Genomic DNA, 26,680 nt, shown 5'->3' on the forward strand with positions numbered 1-26,680 from the left:
CTGGAACCTTGAAACTTGGCCAAATGGTAGTCCTCAATTTGGGGAGAACCTATCAAAGTATGACTCAGATTGGCCCATAGGTGGCGCTATAATGACCACATTTACTAAATTGCTCATAACTCCTAAACAGTTTGTCCTAGAGTCTCAATTTTAGCATCACTGTGATCCCTGGCTCCAGACGGACAAGATGGCTATCTCCAAATTCACCTACGAGCAAAAAAAAAAATTGTTATGGGCAAATTTGTCCAAAACCTACTTTGGCCAACTAGTCCCTGGTTTTTGGCCCAATCCAGACCAGACCAGTCTAGCACAGTTCTCTGGAGTCTCTAGATCAATAATTATCGAACAAAAGTTGAACTTTTGCATTGACCTGGCTGTAACAGGGTCATTTAGCAAAGGGGTGGGACAAAAAAACACTCAAAAGCCTACACAACCTAAGGGAAAACCCCAAAGTTCACAAAAATCGATGAGCAGATGTGTCAGAACATGGTGAAGAAGCATGCCAAGTTTCGTGAAGATCGGACAATAGGTGGCGCTATAACTGTCCAAAACGTCTCTTTTTATTAGGGGTTCAAGCACGAAGTGCTGAAACCCTATTGTAATTGTACTGATTTTTATTATTATTATTATTCTCCCCTAAAACGCATCGTGCAGCCCAAACCGTAACAGCTGGAACCTTGAAACTTGGCCAAATGGTAGTCCTCAATTTGGGGAGAACCTATCAAAGTATGACTCAGATTGGCCCATAGGTGGCGCTATAATGACCACATTTACTAAATTGCTCATAACTCCTAAACAGTTTGTCCTAGAGTCTCAATTTTAGCATCACTGTGATCCCTGGCTCCAGACGGACAAGATGGCTATCTCCAAATTCACCTACGAGCAAAAAAAAAAATTGTTATGGGCAAATTTGTCCAAAACCTACTTTGGCCAACTAGTCCCTGGTTTTTGGCCCAATCCAGACCAGACCAGTCTAGCACAGTTCTCTGGAGTCTCTAGATCAATAATTATCGAACAAAAGTTGAACTTTTGCATTGACCTGGCTGTAACAGGGTCATTTAGCAAAGGGGTGGGACAAAAAAACACTCAAAAGCCTACACAACCTAAGGGAAAACCCCAAAGTTCACAAAAATCGATGAGCAGATGTGTCAGAACATGGTGAAGAAGCATGCCAAGTTTCGTGAAGATCGGACAATAGGTGGCGCTATAACTGTCCAAAACGTCTCTTTTTATTAGGGGTTCAAGCACGAAGTGCTGAAACCCTATTGTAATTGTACTGATTTTTATTATTATTATTATTCTCCCCTAAAACGCATCGTGCAGCCCAAACCGTAACAGCTGGAACCTTGAAACTTGGCCAAATGGTAGTCCTCAATTTGGGGAGAACCTATCAAAGTATGACTCAGATTGGCCCATAGGTGGCGCTATAATGACCACATTTACTAAATTGCTCATAACTCCTAAACAGTTTGTCCTAGAGTCTCAATTTTAGCATCACTGTGATCCCTGGCTCCAGACGGACAAGATGGCTATCTCCAAATTCACCTACGAGCAAAAAAAAAATTGTTATGGGCAAATTTGTCCAAAACCTACTTTGGCCAACTAGTCCCTGGTTTTTGGCCCAATCCAGACCAGACCAGTCTAGCACAGTTCTCTGGAGTCTCTAGATCAATAATTATCGAACAAAAGTTGAACTTTTGCATTGACCTGGCTGTAACAGGGTCATTTAGCAAAGGGGTGGGACAAAAAAACACTCAAAAGCCTACACAACCTAAGGGAAAACCCCAAAGTTCACAAAAATCGATGAGCAGATGTGTCAGAACATGGTGAAGAAGCATGCCAAGTTTCGTGAAGATCGGACAATAGGTGGCGCTATAACTGTCCAAAACGTCTCTTTTTATTAGGGGTTCAAGCACGAAGTGCTGAAACCCTATTGTAATTGTACTGATTTTTATTATTATTATTATTCTCCCCTAAAACGCATCGTGCAGCCCAAACCGTAACAGCTGGAACCTTGAAACTTGGCCAAATGGTAGTCCTCAATTTGGGGAGAACCTATCAAAGTATGACTCAGATTGGCCCATAGGTGGCGCTATAATGACCACATTTACTAAATTGCTCATAACTCCTAAACAGTTTGTCCTAGAGTCTCAATTTTAGCATCACTGTGATCCCTGGCTCCAGACGGACAAGATGGCTATCTCCAAATTCACCTACGAGCAAAAAAAAAAATTGTTATGGGCAAATTTGTCCAAAACCTACTTTGGCCAACTAGTCCCTGGTTTTTGGCCCAATCCAGACCAGACCAGTCTAGCACAGTTCTCTGGAGTCTCTAGATCAATAATTATCGAACAAAAGTTGAACTTTTGCATTGACCTGGCTGTAACAGGGTCATTTAGCAAAGGGGTGGGACAAAAAAACACTCAAAAGCCTACACAACCTAAGGGAAAACCCCAAAGTTCACAAAAATCGATGAGCAGATGTGTCAGAACATGGTGAAGAAGCATGCCAAGTTTCGTGAAGATCGGACAATAGGTGGCGCTATAACTGTCCAAAACGTCTCTTTTTATTAGGGGTTCAAGCACGAAGTGCTGAAACCCTATTGTAATTGTACTGATTTTTATTAGGGGTTCAAGCACGAAGTGCTGAAACCCTATTGTAATTGTACTGATTTTTATTAGGGGTTCAAGCACGAAGTGCTGAAACCCTATTGTAATTGTACTGATTTTTATTATTATTATTATTATTATTCTCCCCTAAAACGCATCGTGCAGCCCAAACCGTAAGAGCTGGAACCTTGAAACTTGGCCAAATGGTAGTCCTCAATTTGGGGAGAACCTATCAAAGTATGACCCAGATTGGCCCATAGGTGGCGCTATAGCAACCAAAAGCGCGGAACTGCTCATAACTCCTAGACCGTATGTCGTAGACTCAAGTGTCCTATATCATTGGAAAGCTGGACGCCTGAAGGTCAAAACGTATATCTCCGATTTTATTTCAGGTATGCAAATTTTTCCGCCATTTTGAATTTTGTCAAAAACCTACTTTTGCGAACTAGTCCCTGGTTTTTCACCCGATCGGAACCAAAGCAGTGCAGAAATGTTCTTTGGAGTCTGAAGATCAATAATTATCGAAAAAAAGTCGAAATTTCGATTCCTGGTCGCTAGGGGGTGATAAATTAATGTTGTGGGAGGAGCCTATTTTACTAAAATGGCTATAACTCGAAAAGGAAATGAGATATCTTCACCAAACTTGGTACACATGTGTAAGAGTTCAATCTGGGGTCATAGTAAAAAAATGTCGACGATTGATCACTAGGTGGCGCTATAACATGAAAAAAAACATGAAAAGGGCTATGACCACGTGACCGTTTGTCCGATTGACTTGAAAATTGGTATGCAGTGTCTTGGTCCAAGGTGCCATGTATGTCTATGAGGACTTTGGCGTATCTCGAAAAACATGGCCGCCATCGACCAATGAAATTTGAGCACCTATTAGACAAGGTTAACGGAGGCCGATCGGAACGAAACTCGATGGGCATGTTCAACTCATGGCCCTAGAGGTCTGTAAGAATTTTGAAAGAAATCGGCCACTAGTTGGCGCTAACGAGTTTTATGGCTCTGTAATCACGTGGTGTTACACTTATTGTCACAAAATGCATATCATTTGATAGATCTGCTCATGCTGAACAACTTTGCCTCAAGAACCATTGCTGTCAATCAAACCGTTCATTAAATATTCGCAATTATGTTAAAAACCTACTTTTGCGAACTAGTCCTAGGTTTTTTGCCCGATCGGAACAAGACCAGTCTAGGGTAATTCTCTGGACTCTCTAGATCAATAATTATCAAAAAAAGTTCAACTTTAGCATTTTTCGCATGGGTATATTGGGTCATAATGAAAATGGGCGTGGCAAAATGCATTTAAAAGCCTATAAATCCTAAACGAAAACTCAGAACTTCACAAAAATTGGTGAGCATATGTACCATAACAGTCTAAACAAGCATGTAAAATTTCATGAAGATCGTACGATAGGTGGCGCTATAACTGTTAAAAAGCTTTGAAAACCATATATTTCCTATGGTAAATTGCCTGTTTTGGCTGTAAATGGTCTTTTCCATCTATTATTTCAGTGGTTAAAAGCTTTACAAATAAAACTTAATGTCTTAAATGCTTATGTGCTTAAAGGCCTTAAATGCTTGAACCCCGATAAATGCTGCTTGCAGCTTTAATTATTATTATTATTATTATTATTATTATTATTATTATTATTATTATTCCGCCGTAAAACGCATCGTGCAGCCCAAACCGTAAGGGCTAGAGCTTTGAAACTTTGCCAGATGGTAGTACAAAAATCGAGGAGAGGTTATCAAATTATGACCTCGATTGGCCCATAGGTGGCGCTATAACAACCAAAAGCGCGAAAGTGGTCATAACTCCTGGACCGTATGTCGTAGACACAAGTGTCTTATATCATTGGAAAGCTGGTCGTCTGACGAACAAAACGTATATCTCCGATTTCATTTCCGTCATGATAGATTTTCCGCCATTTTGAATTTTGTCGAAAACCTACTTTTGCGAACTAGTCCCTGGTTTTTTGCTCGATCGGAACCAAACCAGTGCAGAATTGTTCTCTGGAGACTGAAGATCAATTATTATCGAAAAAAAGTTGAAATTTCGATTCAGGGTCGCTAGGGGGCGCAAAATTAACGTTGTGGGCGGAGCCTATTTTACTAAAATGGCTATAACTCCAGAAGTAAATGAGGTATTTTCACCAAACTTGGTACACATATGTAAGAGGTCAATCTGAGGACACGGTAAAAAAATCGCGGCGATTGGCCACATGGTGGCGCTATAACATGAAAAAAACATAAAACAGGCTATAACCACCTGACCGTTAGTCCGATTGACTTGAAAATTGGTATGCAGTGTCTTGGTCCAAGGTGCCATGTATGTCTATGAGGACATTGGTGTATCTCAAAAAACATGGCCGCCATTGGCCAATGAAGTTGAGCACCTATTAGACAAGGTTAACGGAGGCCGATCGGAACGAAACTCGGTGGGCATGTTCGACTCATGGCCCTAGAGGTCTGTAAGAATTTTGAAAGAAATCGGCCACTAGTTGGCGCTAACGAGTTTTATGGCTCTGTAATCACGTGGTGTTAGATATATTGTCACAAAATGCATATCATTTGATAGATCTGCTCATGCTGAACAACTTTGCCTCTAGAACCATTGCTGTCAATCAAACCGTTCATTAAATATTCATGAATATGTTAAAAACCTACTTTTGCGAACTAGTCCCTGGTTTTTTGCCCGATCGGAACCAGACCAGTCTAGGACAATTCTATGGACTCTCTAGATCAATAATTATCAAAAAAAAGTTGAACTTTTGTATTTGTATGGCTGTAATAGGGTCATTTATAAAATGGGTGTGGCAAAATACACTCAAAAGCCTATAAATCCTAAATGAAAACTCAGAACTTCACAAAAATTGGTGAGCATATGTGTCATAACATCACAAACAAGCTTGCAAAATTTTATGGAGATTGGACAATAGTTGGCGCTATAACTGTTAAAAAGCTTTAAAACCATATATTTCCTATGGTAAACTGCCTGTATTGGCTGTAAATGGTCTTTTCCATGTCTGATCATATCATTTTCATATCATAATGTTCAAAACTAGTGCAATACAATTCTCTGGACTCACTAGATCAATAATTGTCAGAAAAAGTTGAACTACTTCATTTGGATAGCTATAATAGGTTCACTTCAAAATCTGGCCTTTACCAAGTGTCCCCGAAAGCCTATATCTCTTTAATCAATGCTCAGACCTTCTTAAAAACAAGTCAGAACGTTTGAAATATCACCCTGAACAAGCATGAAAATTTTCAGACAGATCGGACAAAATTTGCCTCTATAACAGTTAAAAAGGTGAAAATGATATGATTTAATGGCATGTTAAGCCAATAAGTGGTATTTTACTGCCCCCTGCTGTTTAAAATAGTCATTTTCTCATATTGGTATTGGTATCAGCCATGGTAAATCATGATAAATGATGGTGTGTGTGTGTGTGTGTGTGTGTGTGTGTGTGTGTGTGTGTGTGTGTGTGTGTGTGTGTGTGTGGTACAAATATAACAAAGGTTTTATTTTCCAACATGAAAACAAACATAACAGAGTGCTAGTGCACAAACAATAACCGACAATGATAATGGATGAGAGGGGAACTTAAATACACAGATCAAGACAAGGACAACAGGTGACGGTTATGATGATGAGGAGCAGGTGATGATGAGGAGGGTGATGAGGAGCAGGTGCAGGTGATGACGACAGATGGTGAATGTGATGAAGACAGAAGGTGAATGTGATGAAGGTGAATGTGACACCAATATCACTGAAACATTTGTGTGTGTGTGTGTGTGTGTGTGTGTGTGTGTGTGTGTGTGTGTGTGTGTGTGTGTGTGTGTGTGTGTGTGTGTAGCATTATTGTGTGTAGCATATGTAGCAAGTATGCATTATTGAGTTAACATGGAAACACTGGTTTGCTTTAGTGCAGAAAACTGGTCAAAATCATGAGGTTTAAAGTGAAAGTGAGCCAATAAGTGGTCTTCTACTGCCCTCTGCTGGCCATTCTACTTATTAATTAAATTTTTCCACATGTGCTTGCATTTATACTTGAATACACACTAAAAATCACTTATATAGCAATAACTATTATAACACAATCATATTTTGTCAGTGTTAATCACTTTATTTGCACTGACACTTCAAATAATTGCTAGTAATGTGGTAAATCATGGTAAATCATGGTTAACTATGCTGTCTGTGTGTGTGTGTGTGTGTGTGTGTGTGTGTGTGTGTGTGTGTGTGTGTGTGTGTGTAAGCATGCATTGAGTTAACATGGATAAACTGGTTTGCTTTAGTGCAGAAAACTGGTTTAAAGTGAAAGTGAGCCAATAAGTGGTCTTCTACTGCCCTCTGCTGGCCATTCTACTTATTAATGAAATATTTCAACATGTGCTTGCATTCATACTTGAATACACACTAAAAAAATCACTTATATAGCAATAACTATTATAACACAATCATATTTTGTCAGTGTTAATCACTTTATTTGCACTGACACTTCAAATAATTGCTAGTAATGTGATAAATCAGGCTAGAAACATGGTAAATCAAAGTAAATAATACTAGATTGTCGTTTATCTCCTGGTAAATAATACTAGAACGTGGTATATCATGGTAAATCATGGTTAACTATGCTGTGTGTGTATGTGTGTGTGTGTGTGTATGTGTGTGTGTGTGTGTGTGTGTGTGTGTGTGTGTGTGTGTGTGTGTGTGTGTGTGTGTGTGTGTGTGTGTGTGTGTGTGTGTGTGTAAGCATGCATTGAGTTAACATGGAAAAACTGGTTTGCTTTAGTGCAGAAAACTGGTTTAAAGTGAAAGTGAGCCAATAAGTGGTCTTCTAGTGCCCTCTGCTGGCCATTCTACTTAATAATGAAATATTTTACATGTGCTTTTGCATTCATACTTGGACACACACTAAAAATCACGTATATAACTAACTATTATAACACAATAATATTTTGTCAGTGTTCATCACCTCATTTGCACTGACACTTCACATAATTGCTAGTAATGTGGTTAATCATGCTAGAAACATTGTAAATCATAGTAAATAATACTGAAATGAGGTGTATCAAGGTAAATCATGCTAGAATCCTAATAAATCATTCTGGAACATGGTATATGATAGTAAATCATGCTAGAATCATATTAAATAATTCTAGAATGTGGCAAATCGTCGTGGGAGGAGCCTATTTTACTCAAATGGCTATAACTCAAGAAGTAAATGAGATATCTTCACCAAACTCAGTACACATGTGTATGGGTTCAATTTGAGGTCACAGTAAACAATTTTATGGAGATCGGACCATAGGTGGCGCTATAACTGTTAAAAAGCTTTAAAACCATATATATCCCATGGCAAATTGCCTGTATTGGCTGTAAATGGTCTTTTCCATCTATTATGTCAGTGGTTACATGCTTGCTAAATAAATCTTAATAACTTTTGATGCTTTTGTGCTTAAATGCCTTAAAGGCCTTAACTGCTTGAACCCCGATAAATGCTGCTTGCAGCTTTAATTATTATTATTATTATTATTATTCCGCCGTAAAACGCATCGTGCAGCCCAAACCGTAAGAGCTGGAACTTTGAAACTTTGACAGATGGTAGTACAAAAATCGAGGAAAGGTTCAGAGATTATGACCCCGATTGGCCCATAGGTGGCGCTATAGCAACCAAAAGCGCGAAACTGTTCATAACTCCTAGACCGTATGTCGTAGACTCAAGTGTCTTATATCATTGGAAAGCTGGATGCCTGACGAACAAAAAGTATATCTCCGATTTCATTTCCGCCATGATAGATTTTCCGCCATTTTGAATTTTGTCAAAAACCTACTTTTGCGAACTAGTCCCTGGTTTTTTGCCCGATTGGAACCAAACCAGTGCAGAAATGTTCTCTGGAGTCTGAATATCAATAATTATCGAAAAAAAGTGGAAATTTCGATTCACGGTCGCTAAGGGGCGCCAAAACGTACGTTGTGGGAGGGGCCTATTTTACTAAAATGGCTATAACTCCCGATGTAAATGAGGTATCTTCACCAAACTTGGTACACATGTGTATGAGTTCAATCTGGGGTCACAGTAAAAAAATCGCGACGATTGGCCTCATGGTGGCGCTATAAAATGAAAAAAACATAAAACAGGCTATAACCACCTGACCGTTAGTCCGATTGACTTGAAAATTGGTATGCAGTGTCTTGGTCCAAGGTGCCATGTATGTGTATGAGGACATTGGCGTATCTCAAAAAACATGGCCGCCATCGGCCAACGAAGTTTGAGCACCTATTAGACAAGGTTAACGGAGGCCGATCGGAACGAAACTCAATGGGCATGTTCGGCTCATGGCCCTAAAGGTCTGTAAGAATTTTGAAAGAAATCGGCCACTAGTTGGCGCTAACGAGTTTTACGGCTCTGTAATCACGTGGTGTTACAAATATCCACACAATATGCATATCATTTGATAGATCTCCTCATCCTGAACAACTTTGCCTCAAGAACCATTGCTGTCAATCAAACTGTTCATTAATTATTCATTAATATGTTAAAAACCTACTTTTGCGAACTAGTCCTAGGTTTTTTGCCCGATTGGAACCAGACCAGTCTAGGACAATTCTCTGGACTCTCTAGATCAATAATTATCAAAAAAAAGTTGAACTTTTGCATTTGGATGGCTGTAATAGGGTAATTTATAAAATGGGCGTGTCAAAATACATTAAAAAGCCTATAAATCCTAAATAAAAACTCAGAACTTCACAAAAATTGGTCAGCATATGTGACATAACATCATTAACAAGCATGAAAAATTCTATGGAGATCGGACGATAGGTGGCGCTATAACTGTTAAAAAGCTTTAAAATCATATATTTCCTATGGTAAACTGCCTGTATTGGCTGTAAATGGTCTTTTCCATCTCTGATCATATAATTTTCACATCATAATGTTCAAAACTAGTGCAATACAATTCTCTGGACTCACTAGATCAATAATTGTCAGAAAAAGTTGAACTACTTCATTTGGATAGCTATAATAGGTTCACTTCAAAATCTGGCCTTTACCAAGTGTCCCCGAAAGCCTATATCTCTTTAATCAATGCTCAGACCTTCTTAAAAACAAGTCAGAACGTGTGAAATATCACCCTGAACAAGCATGAAAATTTTCAGACAGATCGGACAAAATTTGCCTCTATAACAGTTAAAAAGGTGAAAATGATATGAATTAATGGCATGTTAAGCCAATAAGTGGTATTTTACTGCCCCCTGCTGTTTAAAATAGTCATTGTCTCATATTGGTATTGGTATCAGCCATGGTAAATCATGATAAATGATGGTGTGTGTGTGTGTGTGTGTGTGTGTGTGTGTGTGTGTGTGTGTGTGTGTGTGTGTGTGTGTGTGTGTGTGTGTGTGGTACAAATATAACAAAGGTTTTATTTTCCAACATGAAAACAAACATAACAGAGTGCTAGTGCACAAACAATAACCGACAATGATAATGGATGAGAGGGGAACTTAAATACACAGATCAAGACGAGGACAACAGGTGACGGTTATGATGATGAGGAGCAGGTGATGATGAGGAGGGTGATGAGGAGCAGGTGCAGGTGATGACGACAGATGGTGAATGTGATGAAGACAGAAGGTGAATGTGATGAAGGTGAATGAGACACCAATATCACTGAAACATTTGTGTGTGTGTGTGTGTGTGTGTGTGTGTGTGTGTGTAGCATTATTGTGTGTAGCATATGTAGCAAGTATGCATTATTGAGTTAACATGGAAACACTGGTTTGCTTTAGTGCAGAAAACTGGTCAAAATCATGAGGTTTAAAGTGAAAGTGAGCCAATAAGTGGTCTTCTACTGCCCTCTGCTGGCCATTCTACTTATTAATTAAATTTTTCCACATGTGCTTGCATTTATACTTGAATACACACTAAAAATCACTTATATAGCAATAACTATTATAACACAATCATATTTTGTCAGTGTTAATCACTTTATTTGCACTGACACTTCAAATAATTGCTAGTAATGTGATAAATCAGGCTAGAAACATGGTAAATCAAAGTAAATAATACTAGATTGTCGTTTATCTCCTGGTAAATAATACTAGAACGTGGTATATCATGGTAAATCATGGTTAACTATGCTGTGTGTGTGTGTGTGTGTGTGTGTGTGTGTGTGTGTGTGTGTGTGTGTGTGTGTGTGTGTAAGCATGCATTGAGTTAACATGGATAAACTGGTTTGCTTTAGTGCAGAAAACTGGTTTAAAGTGAAAGTGAGCCAATAAGTGGTCTTCTACTGCCCTCTGCTGGCCATTCTACTTATTAATGAAATATTTCAACATGTGCTTGCATTCATACTTGAATACACACTAAAAAAATCACTTATATAGCAATAACTATTATAACACAATCATATTTTGTCAGTGTTAATCACTTTATTTGCACTGACACTTCAAATAATTGCTAGTAATGTGATAAATCAGGCTAGAAACATGGTAAATCAAAGTAAATAATACTAGATTGTCGTTTATCTCCTGGTAAATAATACTAGAACGTGGTATATCATGGTAAATCATGGTTAACTATGCTGTGTGTGTGTGTGTGTGTGTGTGTGTGTGTGTGTGTGTGTGTGTGTGTGTGTGTGTGTGTGTGTGTGTGTGTGTGTAAGCATGCATTGAGTTAACATGGAAAAACTGGTTTGCTTTAGTGCAGAAAACTGGTTTAAAGTGAAAGTGAGCCAATAAGTGGTCTTCTAGTGCCCTCTGCTGGCCATTCTACTTAACAATGAAATATTTTACATGTGCTTTTGCATTCATACTTGGACACACTAAAAATCACGTATATAACTAACTATTATAACACAATAATATTTTGTCAGTGTTCATCACCTCATTTGCACTGACACTTCACATAATTGCTAGTAATGTGGTTAATCATGCTAGAAACATTGTAAATCATAGTAAATAATACTGAAATGAGGTGTATCAAGGTAAATCATGCTAGAATCCTAATAAATCATTCTGGAACATGGTATATGATAGTAAATCATGCTAGAATCATATTAAATAATTCTAGAATGTGGCAAATCGTTGTGGGAGGAGCCTATTTTACTCAAATGGCTATAACTCAAGAAGTAAATGAGATATCTTCACCAAACTCAGTACACATGTGTATGGGTTCAATTTGAGGTCACAGTAAACAATTTTATGGAGATCGGACCATAGGTGGCGCTATAACTGTTAAAAAGCTTTAAAACCATATATATCCCATGGCAATTTGCCTGTATTGGCTGTAAATGGTCTTTTCCATCTATTATGTCAGTGGTTACATGCTTGCTAAATAAATCTTAATGACTTTTGATGCTTTTGTGCTTAAATGCCTTAAAGGCCTTAACTGCTTGAACCCCGATAAATGCTGCTTGCAGCTTTAATTAGGGGTTCAAGCACGAAGTGCTGAAACCCTATTGTAATTGTACTGATTTTTATTATTATTATTATTATTATTATTCTGCCGTAAAACGCATCGTGCAGCCCAAACCGTAAGGGCTAGAGCATTGAAACTTTGCCAGATGGTAGTACAAAAATCGAGGAGAGGTTCAGAGATTATGACCCCGATTGGCCCATAGGTGGCGCTATAGCAACCAAAAGCGCGAAACTGCTCATAACTCCTAGACCGTATGTCGCAGACTCAAGTGTCTTATATCATTGGAAAGCTGGACGCCTGACGAACAAAACGTATATCTCCGATTTCATTTCCGTCATGATAGATTTTCCGCCATTTTGAATTTTGTCGAAAATCTACTTTTGCGAACTAGTCCCTGGTTTTTTGCCCGATCGGAGCCAAACCAGTGCAGAAATGTTCTCTGGAGTCTGAAGATCAATAATTATCGAAAAAATGTTGAAATTTCGATTCATGGACGCTAGGGGGCGCAAAATAATCGTTGTGGGAGGAGCCTATTTTACTAAAATGGCTATAACTTAAAAAGTAAATAAGATAGCTTCACCAAACTCGGTACACATGTGTATGGGTTCATTCTGGGGTCACAGTAAAAAAATCGCGACGATTGAACACTAGGTGGCGCTATAACATGAAAAAAACATGAAAAGGGCTATAACCACCTGACCGTTAGTCCGATTGACTGGAAAATTGGTATGCAGTGTCTTGGTCCAAGGTGCCATGTATGTCTATGAGGACATTGGCGTATCTCAAAAAACATGGCCGCCATTGGCCAATGAAGTTGAGCACCTATTAGACAAGGTTAACGGAGGCCGATCGGAACGAAACTCGATGGGCATGTTCGACTCATGGCCCTAGAGGTCTGTAAGAATTTTGAAAGAAATCGGCCACTAGTTGGCGCTAACGAGTTTTTTGGCTCTGTAATCACGTGGTGTTACACTTATCGTCACAAAAAGCATATCATTTGATATATCTGCTCATGCTGAACAACTTTGCCTCAAGAACCATTTCTGTCAATCAAACCGTTCATTAAATATTCATGAATATGTTTAAAACCTACTTTTGCGAACTAGTCCTAGGTTTTTTGCCCGATCGGAACCAGACCAGTCTAGGACAATTCTCTGGACTCTCTAGATCAATAATTATCAAAAAAAAGTTGAACTTTTGCATTTGGATGGCTGTAATAGGATCATTTATAAAATGGGCATGGAAAAATACATTAAAAAGCCTATAAATCCTAAATAAAAACCCAGAACTTCACAAAAATTGGTGAACTTATGTGACATAACATCATTAACAAGCATGCAAAATTTCATGGAGATCGGACGATAGGTGGCGCTATAACTGTTAAAAATCTTTAAAACCATATATTTCCTATGGTAAACTGCCTGTATTGACTGTAAATGGTCTTTTCCATCTCTGAATATATAATTTTCATATCATAATGTTAAAAACTAGTGCAATACAATTCTCTGGACTCACTAGAACAATAATTGTCAGAAAAAGTTGAACTACTTCATTTGGGTAGCTATAATAGGTTCACTTCAAAATGTGGCCTTTACCAAGTGTCCCCGAAAGCCTATATCTCTTTAATGAATGTTCAAACCTTCTTAAAAACAAGTCAGAACATGTGAAATATCACTCTGAACATGCATGAAAATTTTCAGACAGATCTGACAAAATTTGCCTCTATAACAGTTAAAAAGGTGAAAATGATATGAATATAATGACATATTAAGCCAAGAAGTGGTATTTTACTGCCCCCTGCTGTTTAAAATAGTCATGTTGTCATATTGTTCTATAATTTATATTTAGACTTTATAAAATCACTATTTTAACATTTACAATTACATTTAGTCAAAAATCCATCTGTTAAATTATTAGTATTGACAGTTTGATCACATCATATATTTCAAATGTCTGTATCTACAATATAATGTGTGTGTGTAGTCTTAGGTTTCTGAATAAATTCTGAATGATCTGATTAATAGCTTACAAAGACTTTGTGAAATGTTTATAGACCATTCAAATATATTTTCATAATGACATATCCCAATAGCATTGAAAAAACAACATTTGTCTTGTGTGTGTGTGTGTGTGTGTGTGTTAACATGCATTATGGATTTAAAATGGAAAAACTGCTTTGCTTTAGTGCAGAAAAATGGTGAAAATCAAGAAGTTTAAAGTGAAAGTGAGCCAATATGTGGTCTTCTACTGCCCTCTGCTGGCCATTCTACTTATTAATGTCTACCCACATATGCTTTTGCATTCATTAGACACTAAAAATCACTTATATAACAATAAAACACTAAAAAATCACTTATATAACAATTACTATTGTAGCACAATCATATTTTGTCAGAGTTTATCACTTCATTTTTACTGATACTTCACATAATTGCTAGCAATGTGGTAAATCATGGTTAAATCACACTAAAAACATGGTAAATCAATAAATGATACTAGAATGTGGTGTATCAAGGTAAATCATACTACAATCCTGGTACATCATTCTAGAACATAGTATATCATGGTACATCATGCTAGAACATGGTAAATCATGGTAAACTATGCTAGAACAGGGTAAATCATGGTAAGCCATGATAAATCATAATAAACTATGGTAAATCATGTTAGAATGTGGTATATCATGGTAAATCATGCTAGAACATGGTAAATCATGGTAAACTATGCTAGAACAGGGTAAATCATGGTAAACTATGATAAATCATGATAAACTATGGTAATCCATGCTAGAATCACAGTAAACAATGGTAAATCATACTAGAATGTAGTATATCATGGTAAATTATGCTAGAATATGGCAAATCATGCTAGAATCATAGTAAATAATACTAGAATGTGCTAAATTGTTGTGGGAGGAGCCTATTTTACTAAAATGGCTATAACTCAAGAAGTAAATGAGATATCTTCACCAAACTCAGTACACATGTGTATGGGTTCAATTTGAGGTCACAGTAAACAATTCTATGGAGATCGGACCATAGGTGGCGCTATAACTGTTAAAAAGCTTTAAAACCATATATATCCCATGGTAAACTGCCTGTATTGGCTGTAAATGGTCTTTTCCATCTATTATGTCCGTGGTTACATGCTTGCTAAATAAATCTTAACTTTTGATGCTTTTGTGCTTAAATGCTTAAAAGGCTTTAACTGCTTGAACCCCGATAAATGCTGCTTGCAGCTTTAATTATTAGGGGTTCAAGCACGAAGTGCTGAAACCCTATTGTAATTGTACTGATTTTTATTATTATTATTATTATTATTCTCCCCTAAAACGCATCGTGCAGCCCAAACCGTAAGAGCTGGAACCTTGAAACTTGGCCAAATGGTAGTCCTCAATTTGGGGAGAACCTATCAAAGTATGACCCAGATTGGCCCATAGGTGGCGCTATAGCAACCAAAAGCGCGGAACTGCTCATAACTCCTAGACCGTATGTCGTAGACTCAAGTGTCCTATATCATTGGAAAGCTGGACGCCTGAAGGTCAAAACGTATATCTCCGATTTTATTTCAGGTATGCAAATTTTTCCGCCATTTTGAATTTTGTCAAAAACCTACTTTTGCGAACTAGTCCCTGGTTTTTCACCCGATCGGAACCAAAGCAGTGCAGAAATGTTCTTTGGAGTCTGAAGATCAATAATTATCGAAAAAAAGTCGAAATTTCGATTCCTGGTCGCTAGGGGGTGATAAATTAATGTTGTGGGAGGAGCCTATTTTACTAAAATGGCTATAACTCGAAAAGGAAATGAGATATCTTCACCAAACTTGGTACACATGTGTAAGAGTTCAATCTGGGGTCATAGTAAAAAAATGTCGACGATTGATCACTAGGTGGCGCTATAACATGAAAAAAAACATGAAAAGGGCTATGACCACGTGACCGTTTGTCCGATTGACTTGAAAATTGGTATGCAGTGTCTTGGTCCAAGGTGCCATGTATGTCTATGAGGACTTTGGCGTATCTCGAAAAACATGGCCGCCATCGACCAATGAAATTTGAGCACCTATTAGACAAGGTTAACGGAGGCCGATCGGAACGAAACTCGATGGGCATGTTCAACTCATGGCCCTAGAGGTCTGTAAGAATTTTGAAAGAAATCGGCCACTAGTTGGCGCTAACGAGTTTTATGGCTCTGTAATCACGTGGTGTTACACTTATTGTCACAAAATGCATATCATTTGATAGATCTGCTCATGCTGAACAACTTTGCCTCAAGAACCATTGCTGTCAATCAAACCGTTCATTAAATATTCGCAATTATGTTAAAAACCTACTTTTGCGAACTAGTCCTAGGTTTTTTGCCCGATCGGAACAAGACCAGTCTAGGGTAATTCTCTGGACTCTCTAGATCAATAATTATCAAAAAAAGTTCAACTTTAGCATTTTTCGCATGGGTATATTGGGTCATAATGAAAATGGGCGTGGCAAAATGCATTTAAAAGCCTATAAATCCTAAACGAAAACTCAGAACTTCACAAAAATTGGTGAGCATATGTACCATAACAGTCTAAACAAGCATGTAAAATTTCATGAAGATCGTACGATAGGTGGCGCTATAACTGTTAAAAAGCTTTGAAAACCATATATTTCCTATGGTAAATTGCCTGTTTTGGCTGTAAATGGTCTTTTCCATCTATTATTTCAGTGGTTAAAAGCTTTACAAATAAAACTTAATGTCTTAAATGCTTATGTGCTTAAAGGCCTTAAATGCTTGAACCCCGATAAATGCTGCTTGCAGCTTTAATTATTATTATTATTATTATTATTCCGCCGTAAAACGCATCGTGCAGCCCAAACCGTAAGAGCTGGAACTTTGAAACTTTGACAGATGGTAGTACAAAAATCGAGGAAAGGTTCAGAGATTATGACCCCGATTGGCCCATAGGTGGCGCTATAACAACCAAAAGCGCGAAACTGCTCATAACTCCTAGACCGTATGTCGTAGACTCAAGTGTCTTATATCATTGGAAAGCTGGACGCCTGACGAACAAAACGTATATCTCCGATTTCATTTCCGCCATGATAGATTTTCCGCCATTTTGAATTTTGTCAAAAATCTACTTTTGCGAACTAGTCCCTGGTTTTTTGCCCGATTGGAACCAAACTAGTGCAGAAATGTTCTCTGGAGACTGATTATCAATAATTATCGAAAAAAAGTGGAAATTTCGATTCACGGTCGCTAAGGGGCGCCAAAACGTACGTTGTGGGAGGGGCCTATTTTACTAAAATGGCTATAACTCCCGATGTAAATGAGGTATCTTCACCAAACTTGGTACACATGTGTATGAGCTTACTCTGGGGTCACAGTAAAAAAATCGCGACGATTGGCCTCATGGTGGCGCTATAAAATGAAAAAAACATAAAACAGGCTATAACCACCTGACCGTTAGTCCGATTGACTTGAAAATTGGTATGCAGTGTCTTGGTCCAAGGTGCCATGTATGTCTATGAGGACATTGGCGTATCTCAAAAAACATGGCCGCCATTGGCCAACGAAGTTTGAGCACCTATTAGACAAGGTTAACGGAGGCCGATCGGAACGAAACTCAATGGGCATGTTCGGCTCATGGCCCTAAAGGTCTGTAAGAATTTTGAAAGAAATCGGCCACTAGTTGGCGCTAACGAGTTTTACGGCTCTGTAATCACGTGGTGTTACAAATATCCACACAATATGCATATCATTTGATAGATCTCCTCATCCTGAACAACTTTGCCTCAAGAACCATTGCTGTCAATCAAACTGTTCATTAATTATTCATGAATATGTTAAAAACCTACTTTTGCGAACTAGTCCTAGGTTTTTTGCCCGATCGCAACCAGACCAGTCTAGGACAATTCTCTGGACTCTCTAGATCAATAATTATCAAAAAAAAGTTGAACTTTTGCATTTGGATGGCTGTAATAGGGTCATTTATAAAATGGGCGTGGCAAAATACACTAAAAACCCTATAAATCCTAAATGAAAACTCATAACTTCACAAAAGTTGGTGAGCATATGTGACATAATATCATTAACAAGCATGCAACATTTTATGGAGATCGGACCAAAGGTGGCGCTATAACAGTTAAAAGGCTTTTAAACCATATATTTCCTATGGCAAACTGCCTGTATTGGCTGTAAATGGTCTTTTCCATGTCTGATCATATAATTTTCATATCATAATGTTAAAAACTATCGCATAACCATTCTCTGGACTCACTAGAACAATAGTTGTCAGAAAAAGTTGAACTTCTTCATTTGGATAGCTATAATAGGTTCACTTCAAAATGTGGCCTTTACCAAGTGTCCCCGAAAGCCTATATCTCTTTAATCAATGCTCAGACCTTCTTAAAAACAAGTCAGAACGTGTGAAATATCACCCTGAACAAGGATGAAAAATTTCAGACAGATCGGACAAAATTTGCCTCTGTAACAGTTAAAAAGGTGAAAATGATATGAATTAATGGCATATTAAGCCAATAAGTGGTATTTTACTGCCCCCTGCTGTTTAAAATAGTCATTTTGTCATATTGTTCTATAATTTATATTTAGACTTTATAAAATCCCTATTTTAACATTTACAATTACATTTACTCAAAATCCATCTGTTAAAGTATTAGTATTGACAGTTTGATCACATCATATATTTCAAATATCTGTATCTACAACATAATGTGTGTGTGTAGTCTTAGGTTTCTAAATAAATTCTGAATAATCTGATTAATAGCTTACAAAGACTTTGTGAAATGTTTATAGACCATTGAAATATATTTTCATAATGACATATCCCAATAGCATTGAAAAAACAACAACATTTGTCTGTGTGTGTGTGTGTGTGTGTGTGTGTGTGTGTGTGTGTGTGTGTGTGTGTGTGTGTGTGTGTGTGTGTGTGTGTGTGTGTGTAAACATGCATTATGGAGTTAAAATGGAAAAACTGGTTTGCTTTAGTACAGAAAAATGGTGAAAATCATGAAGTTTAAAGTGAAAGTGAGCCAATAAGTGGTCTTCTAGTGCCCTCTGCTGGCCATTCTACTTATTAATTAAATATTTCCACATGTGCTTGCATTTATACTTGAATACACACTAAAAAATCACTTATATAGCAATAACTATTATAACACAATCATATTTTGTCAGTGTTAATCACTTTATTTGCACTGACACTTCAAATAATTGCTAGTAATGTGATAAATCAGGCTAGAAACATGGTAAATCAAAGTAAATAATACTAGATTGTCGTTTATCTCCTGGTAAATAATACTAGAACGTGGTATATCATGGTAAATCATGGTTAACTATGCTGTGTGTGTATGTGTGTGTGTGTGTGTGTGTGTGTGTTTGTGTGTGTGTGTGTGTGTGTGTGTGTGTGTGTGTGTGTGTGTGTGTGTGTGTAAGCATGCATTGAGTTAAAATGGAAAAACTGGTTTGCTTTAGTGCAGAAAACTGGTTTAAAGTGAAAGTGAGCCAATAAGTGGTCTTCTACTGCCCTCTGCTGGCCATTCTACTTAATAATGAAATATTTTACATGTGCTTTTGCATTCATACTTGGACACACACTAAAAATCACGTATATAACTAACTATTATAACACAATAATATTTTGTCAGTGTTCATCACCTCATTTGCACTGACACTTCACATATTTGCTAGTAATGTGGTTAATCATGCTAGAAACATTGTAAATCATAGTAAATAATACTGAAATGAGGTGTATCAAGGTAAATCATGCTAGAATCCTAATAAATCATTCTGGAACATGGTATATGATAGTAAATCATGCTAGAATCATATTAAATAATTCTAGAATGTGGCAAATCGTTGTGGGAGGAGCCTATTTTACTCAAATGGCTATAACTCAAGAAGTAAATGAGATATCTTCACCAAACTCAGTACACATGTGTATGGGTTAAATTTGAGGTCACAGTAAACAATTCTATGGAGATCGGAGCATAGGTGGCGCTATAACTGTTAAAAAGCTTTAAAACCATATATATCCCATGGCAAATTGCCTGTATTGGCTGTAAATGGTCTTTTCCATCTATTATGTCAGTGGTTACATGCTTGCTAAATAAATCTTAATAACTTTTGATGCTTTTGTGCTTAAATGCCTTAAAGGCCTTAACTGCTTGAACCCCGATAAATGCTGCTTGCAGCTTTAATTATTAGGGGTTCAAGCACGAAGTGCTGAAACCCTATTGTAATTGTGCTGATTTTTATTATTATTATTATTATTATTATTCTGCCGTAAAACGCATCGTGCAGCCCAAACCGTAAGAGCTGGAACTTTGAAACTTTGACAGATGGTAGTACAAAAATCGAGGAAAGGTTCAGAGATTATGACCCCGATTGGCCCATAGGTGGCGCTATAACAACCAAAAGCGCGAAACTGCTCATAACTCCTAGACCGTATGGCGTAGACTCAAGTGTCTTATATCATTGGAAAGCTGGATGCCTGACGAACAAAACGTATATCTCCGATTTTATTTCCGCCATGATAGATTTTCCGCCATTTTGAATTTTGTCAAAAATCTACTTTTGCGAACTAGTCCCTGGTTTTTTGCCCGATTGGAACCAAACTAGTGCAGAAATGTTCTCTGGAGACTGAATATCAATAATTATCGAAAAAAAGTGGAAATTTCGATTCACGGTCGCTAAGGGGCGCCAAAACGTACGTTGTGGGAGGGGCCTATTTTACTAAAATGGCTATAACTCCCGATGTAAATGAGGTATCTTCACCAAACTTGGTACACATGTGTATGAGCTTACTATGGGGTCACAGTAAAAAAATCGCGACGATTGGCCTCATGGTGGCGCTATAAAATGAAAAAAACATAAAACAGGCTATAACCACCTGACCGTTAGTCCGATTGACTTGAAAATTGGTATGCAGTGTCTTGGTCCAAGGTGCCATGTATGTGTATGAGGACATTGGCGTATCTCAAAAAACATGGCCGCCATCGGCCAACGAAGTTTGAGCACCTATTAGACAAGGTTAACGGAGGCCGATCGGAACGAAACTCAATGGGCATGTTCGGCTCATGGCCCTAAAGGTCTGTAAGAATTTTGAAAGAAATCGGCCACTAGTTGGCGCTAACGAGTTTTACGGCTCTGTAATCACGTGGTGTTACAAATATCCACACAATATGCATATCATTTGATAGATCTCCTCATCCTGAACAACTTTGCCTCAAGAACCATTGCTGTCAATCAAACTGTTCATTAATTATTCATTAATATGTTAAAAACCTACTTTTGCGAACTAGTCCTAGGTTTTTTGCCCGATCGGAACCAGACCAGTGTAGGACAATTCTCTGGACTCTCTAGATCAATAATTATCAAAAAAAAGTTGAACTTTTGCATTTGGATGGCTGTAATAGGGTCATTTATAAAACGGGCGTGTCAAAATACATTAAAAAGCCTATAAATCCTAAATAAAAACTCAGAACTTCACAAAAATTGGTCAGCATATGTGACATAACATCATTAACAAGCATGAAAAATTCTATGGAGATCGGACGATAGTTGGCGCTATAACTGTTAAAACGCTTTAAAACCATATATTTCCTATGGTAAATTGCCTGTATTTGCTGTAAATGATGTCTTCTATCTTTTATCATATAATGTTCATATCATAATGTTCAAAACCAGTGCAGCACAATTCTCTGAACTCTCTAGATCAATAATTATCAGAAAAAAAGTTTAACTTCTTCAAAAGGTGATTTTATATGAATATAATGACATATTAAGCCAATAAGTGGTATTTTACTGCCCCCTGCTGTCATTTCATCATACTACTCCCTAATATTGTTATAAAATTCATATTTAGACTTTTTAAAATCATTATTTTAACATTTACAATCACATTTTGTCAAAACTCATCTATTGAGTATTACTATTGACAATTGTGTTACACTGAGATATGGAAATGGACGAAAGTAAATGAATGAAATGAAACGAAAGTATAACGGCATTTAAGCCACGCCCCCGAATACAAATCCATTCATAACTCGAAAACGGAAAGTCGTTGCGCGCTCAAATTTTGATGGTGAGGACCTCTCCGGGCTCTTGATCGAAACGTGTCGTCGCGGGCCTCGGGAGCGCGCCCCCCGCGCATCGCGAATCCGCGGGACCCCCGATTTTGAACGGCCATTACTCCCGACCCAGACCACCCCGAACATTGTGTGAGAGCTCGTTGGAAAGGGCGCGTCCTTGGCTAGCTTCGATTCAAATGTGGTGTTATTTGCCCTGGGCATTCCAGAGATAATAGCCCGAACAGATATGCCTTATAACAGTCATAACTCCCAGCCCCAATCGCCCAAAAACACATTGATGGTCTCATTCAACAGGGCTCCTCAAGCACTATCTATGCTCTGAGTTTCAGAATTTTTCGCCTTTTGGTTCCTGAGATATAAGTAAAAAAAAAAATTCCCATTCATTCAAACACTTCAACTGTAAAATGTAAGCTATAATACCACTGTTGTCCACTAGAGGGAGCAGCAGGATTACGCATGATCTTTTAATTCGCTTCAGTATTGGAAATAAACAAATGCTTTAAGAAGCAATCTTTTTTATTATGATGTTTTTTTTATTATTATGATATTTGTATATATTTTATTTTTTTTTATTATGATTATGAACGGTTTGATTGACATTAGTGATTCTTGAGGCAAAGTTGTTCAAGATGAGGAGATGAAGATATTTTCACAATATCACATCCTAAAAACATTGAAAACATATTTGTCTTTGTGTGTGTGTGTGTGTGTGTGTGTGTGTGTGTGTGTGTGTGTGTGTGTGTGTGTGTGTGTGGGTTTGTGTGTGTGTCTGTGTGTGTGTAAGCATGCTTAATGGAAAGAACATGAAGAAACTGCTTTGTTTTACTGGTGGATAAAAAAGTATTTCAAATGAAAGTGAGTCAATTAGTGGTCTTCTACTGCCCTCTGCAGGACATTCTACTTAATAAAATATTTTCATCTGTGCTTTTGCATTAGTTTTTGGACTATATCAAATTACTTGCATGAAAATCACCTATTATAACACAGTCATGTTTTGTCAAAGTTTATCACTTCATTTTTACTGAGCTCTCAGTTTGAACAATTCTGCCTCTCAGTGATTAATTTGAAATCTGAAAATGGTGTTATACAGAGGAGATTTGCAATTATCATTTTGTTACCTATCTTTTATTTTAAATATCTCCATCTACAACAAAATGTGTGTGCATGTGTGTGTTCAAGCATGGTTAGTGTATTAAGTATTATTGTTTAAGTATTATTGTTTTCATTTACATTTTAACCACCAGAAGAAGAACACTCATTGGTTCATTCTGCTCACTAAAATATTATTTTTAATTTTTTTTCCATTTGAAATATTGTTTAAACTTAATAAAATCATTAAAATAACATTTCAAATCATATTTTGTCTGTTTATAAATCCCACAGACTCACATTGGCTGCAATACTAATGTTTTTGTAAAACACAGACCTGATAGTCTAATCTGTGTGTATTGTGCATATATTATTGATATTATTACTATTGCAAATCATGTTATTGTAACTCATATCTTAATAGAATATTATTTGTAATTTTAATTCTTTATTTCTTAAGTGTTTTTTTTTATGATTACTACAGATATTATCACCAAAGATATCAACTACACCTTCACTTTTAGTATTGACACGCTGCACACACAGCACAATCACACACTCACTAATGCATTCAAATAAATGTAATCTTACTGTGCTACTTTATTTGTACATGATTAGAATGAACAGAAATCTAAGACTATTTTTCTTCTTTTGTTAAAGCCATTTCAGACTCCAAGTAAGCATTATATTACTAATCATCTATTTTACAGGTGCCATACAATTGAAAACTGTATTTATCTTGGCATAGTTGAATGATAAGAGTTCTGGACATGGAACTGACATACCGTGAGCCTCAAACACCATTGTTTCCTCCTTCTTGTGTAAATCTCCTGTTTGCAAAAGACCGCTGAAAAATGAGTGAATCCCACCATAACACCGACTGTGACGTTGGAGTCAGGATCATTAATATTTATACCCCCCAAATTTGCATTTTCCAGTCCATGTTCTAGGCCAGGCAGTGTTAATGTGGACCTGCACAGCCGAATCATCAGAAGATCTGCAGGTATTGTGAAGAAGCAAGCAAGGACAATAGTGAAAATGGCAGATCATGGATATAAATGTTATGTCTGAGGCTGTGCTGTGGATTTGAGAACTTTTCATTCCCTTCCCACAAAACTGTCAACAGGCATGGTTGATGTTTACAACAGGATACCTCACCATTTTAATTCAAAGCTGTTAGTTTGCTCTTAACGGAGGCCGATCAGAACGAAACTCGATGGGCATGTTCGACTCGTGGCCCTAGAGGTCTGTAAGAATTTTGAAAAATCAGCCACTAGTTGACGCTAACAGGTTTTACGGCTATGTAATCACGTGATGCATATCATTTGATAGATCTCCTCATACTGAACAACTTTGCCTCAAGAACTACTGCTGTCAATCAATTTGTTCATTAAATACTTGCTATTATGTTAAAAACCTACTTTTGCGAACTAGTCCTAGGTTTTTCGCCCGATCGGAAATATACCAGTGCAGTACAATTCTCTGGAAGCTCTAGATTATTAATTATATAAAAAACTTTAACTTTACCCATTGGGTAGCCATAACAGGATCATTTAGAAAATGGGTATGGCAAAAAACACTCAAAAGCCTGTAAATCCTAAACAAAAACTCAGACAACTCACTAGACTGCCTTATGTGCTTAAAGACCCTAAATGCTTGAACCCCGCTAAATGCTGCTTGTTAGGGGTTCAAGCACGAAGTGCTGAAACCCTATTGTAATTGTACTGATTTTTATTATTATTATTATTATTATTCTCCCCTAAAACGCATCGTGCAGCCCAAACCGTAAGAGCTGGAACCTTGAAACTTGGCCAAATGGTAGTCCTCAATTTGGGGAGAACCTATCAAAGTATGACCCAGATTGGCCCATAGGTGGCGCTATAGCGACCAAAAGCGCGAAACTGCTCATAACTCCTAGACCGTATGTCGTAGACTCAAGTGTCCTATATCATTGGAAAGCTGGACGCCTGAAGGTCAAAACGTATATCTCCGATTTTATTTCAGGTATGCAAATTTTTCCGCCATTTTGAATTTTGTCAAAAACCTACTTTTGCGAACTAGTCCCTGGTTTTTCGCCCGATCGGAACCAAACCAGTGCAGAAATGTTCTTTGGAGTCTGAAGATCAATAATTATCGAAAAAAAGTCGAAATTTCGATTCCTGGTCGCTAGCGGGTGATAAATTAATGTTGTGGGAGGAGCCTATTTTACTAAAATGGCTATAACTCGAAAAGGAAATGAGATATCTTCACCAAACTTGGTACACATGTGTATGAGTTCAATTTGGGGTCATAGTAAAAAAATTTCGACGATTGATCACATGGTGGCGCTATAACATGAAAAAAACATGAAAAGGGCTATGACCACGTGACCGTTTGTCCGATTGACTTGAAAATTGGTATGCAGTGTCTTGGTCCAAGGTGCCATGTATGTCTATGAGGACATTGGCGTACCTCGAAAAACATGACAGCCATCGACCAATGAAATTTGAGCACCTATTAGACAAGGTTAACGGAGGCCGATCGGAACGATACTCGATGGGCATGTTCAACTCATGGCCCTAGAGGTCTGTAAGAATTTTGAAAGAAATCGGCCACTAGTTGGCGCTAACGAGTTTTATGGCTCTGTAATCACGTGGTGTTACACTTATTGTCACAAAATGCATATCATTTGATAGATCTGCTCATGCTGAACAACTTTGCCTCAAGAACCATTGCTGTCAATCAAACCGTTCATTAAATATTCGCAATTATGTTAAAAACCTACTTTTGCGAACTAGTCCTAGGTTTTTTGCCCGATCGGAACAAAACCAGTCTAGGGTAATTCTCTGGACTCTCTAGATCAATAATTATCAAAAAAAAGTTCAACTTTAGCATTTTTCGCATGGGTATATTGGGTCATAATGAAAATGGGCGTGGCAAAATGCATTTAAAAGCCTATAAATCCTAAACGAAAACTCAGAACTTCACAAAAATTGGTGAGCATATGTACCATAACAGTCTAAACAAGCATGTAAAATTTCATGAAGATCGTACGATAGGTGGCGCTATAACTGTTAAAAAGCTTTGAAAACCATATATTTCCTATGGTAAATTGCCTGTTTTGGCTGTAAATGGTCTTTTCCATCTATTATTTCAGTGGTTAAAAGCTTTACAAATAAAACTTAATGTCTTAAATGCTTATGTGCTTAAAGGCCTTAAATGCTTGAACCCCGATAAATGCTGCTTGCAGCTTTAATTATTATTATTATTATTATTCCGCCCTAAAACGCATTGTGCAGCCCAAACCGTAAGAGCTGGAACCTTGAAACTTGGCCAAATGGTAGTCCTCAATTTGGGGAGAACCTATCAAAATATGACCCCGATTGGCCCATAGGTGGCGCTATAATGACCAAATTTACTAAATTGCTCATAACTCCTAGACAGTTTGTCCTAGAGTCTCAATTTTAGCATCACTG

Source organism: Scardinius erythrophthalmus, assembly GCF_964197995.2.
Source record: "Scardinius erythrophthalmus genome assembly, chromosome: 18".
Taxonomy (NCBI): Eukaryota; Metazoa; Chordata; class Actinopteri; order Cypriniformes; family Leuciscidae; genus Scardinius; species Scardinius erythrophthalmus.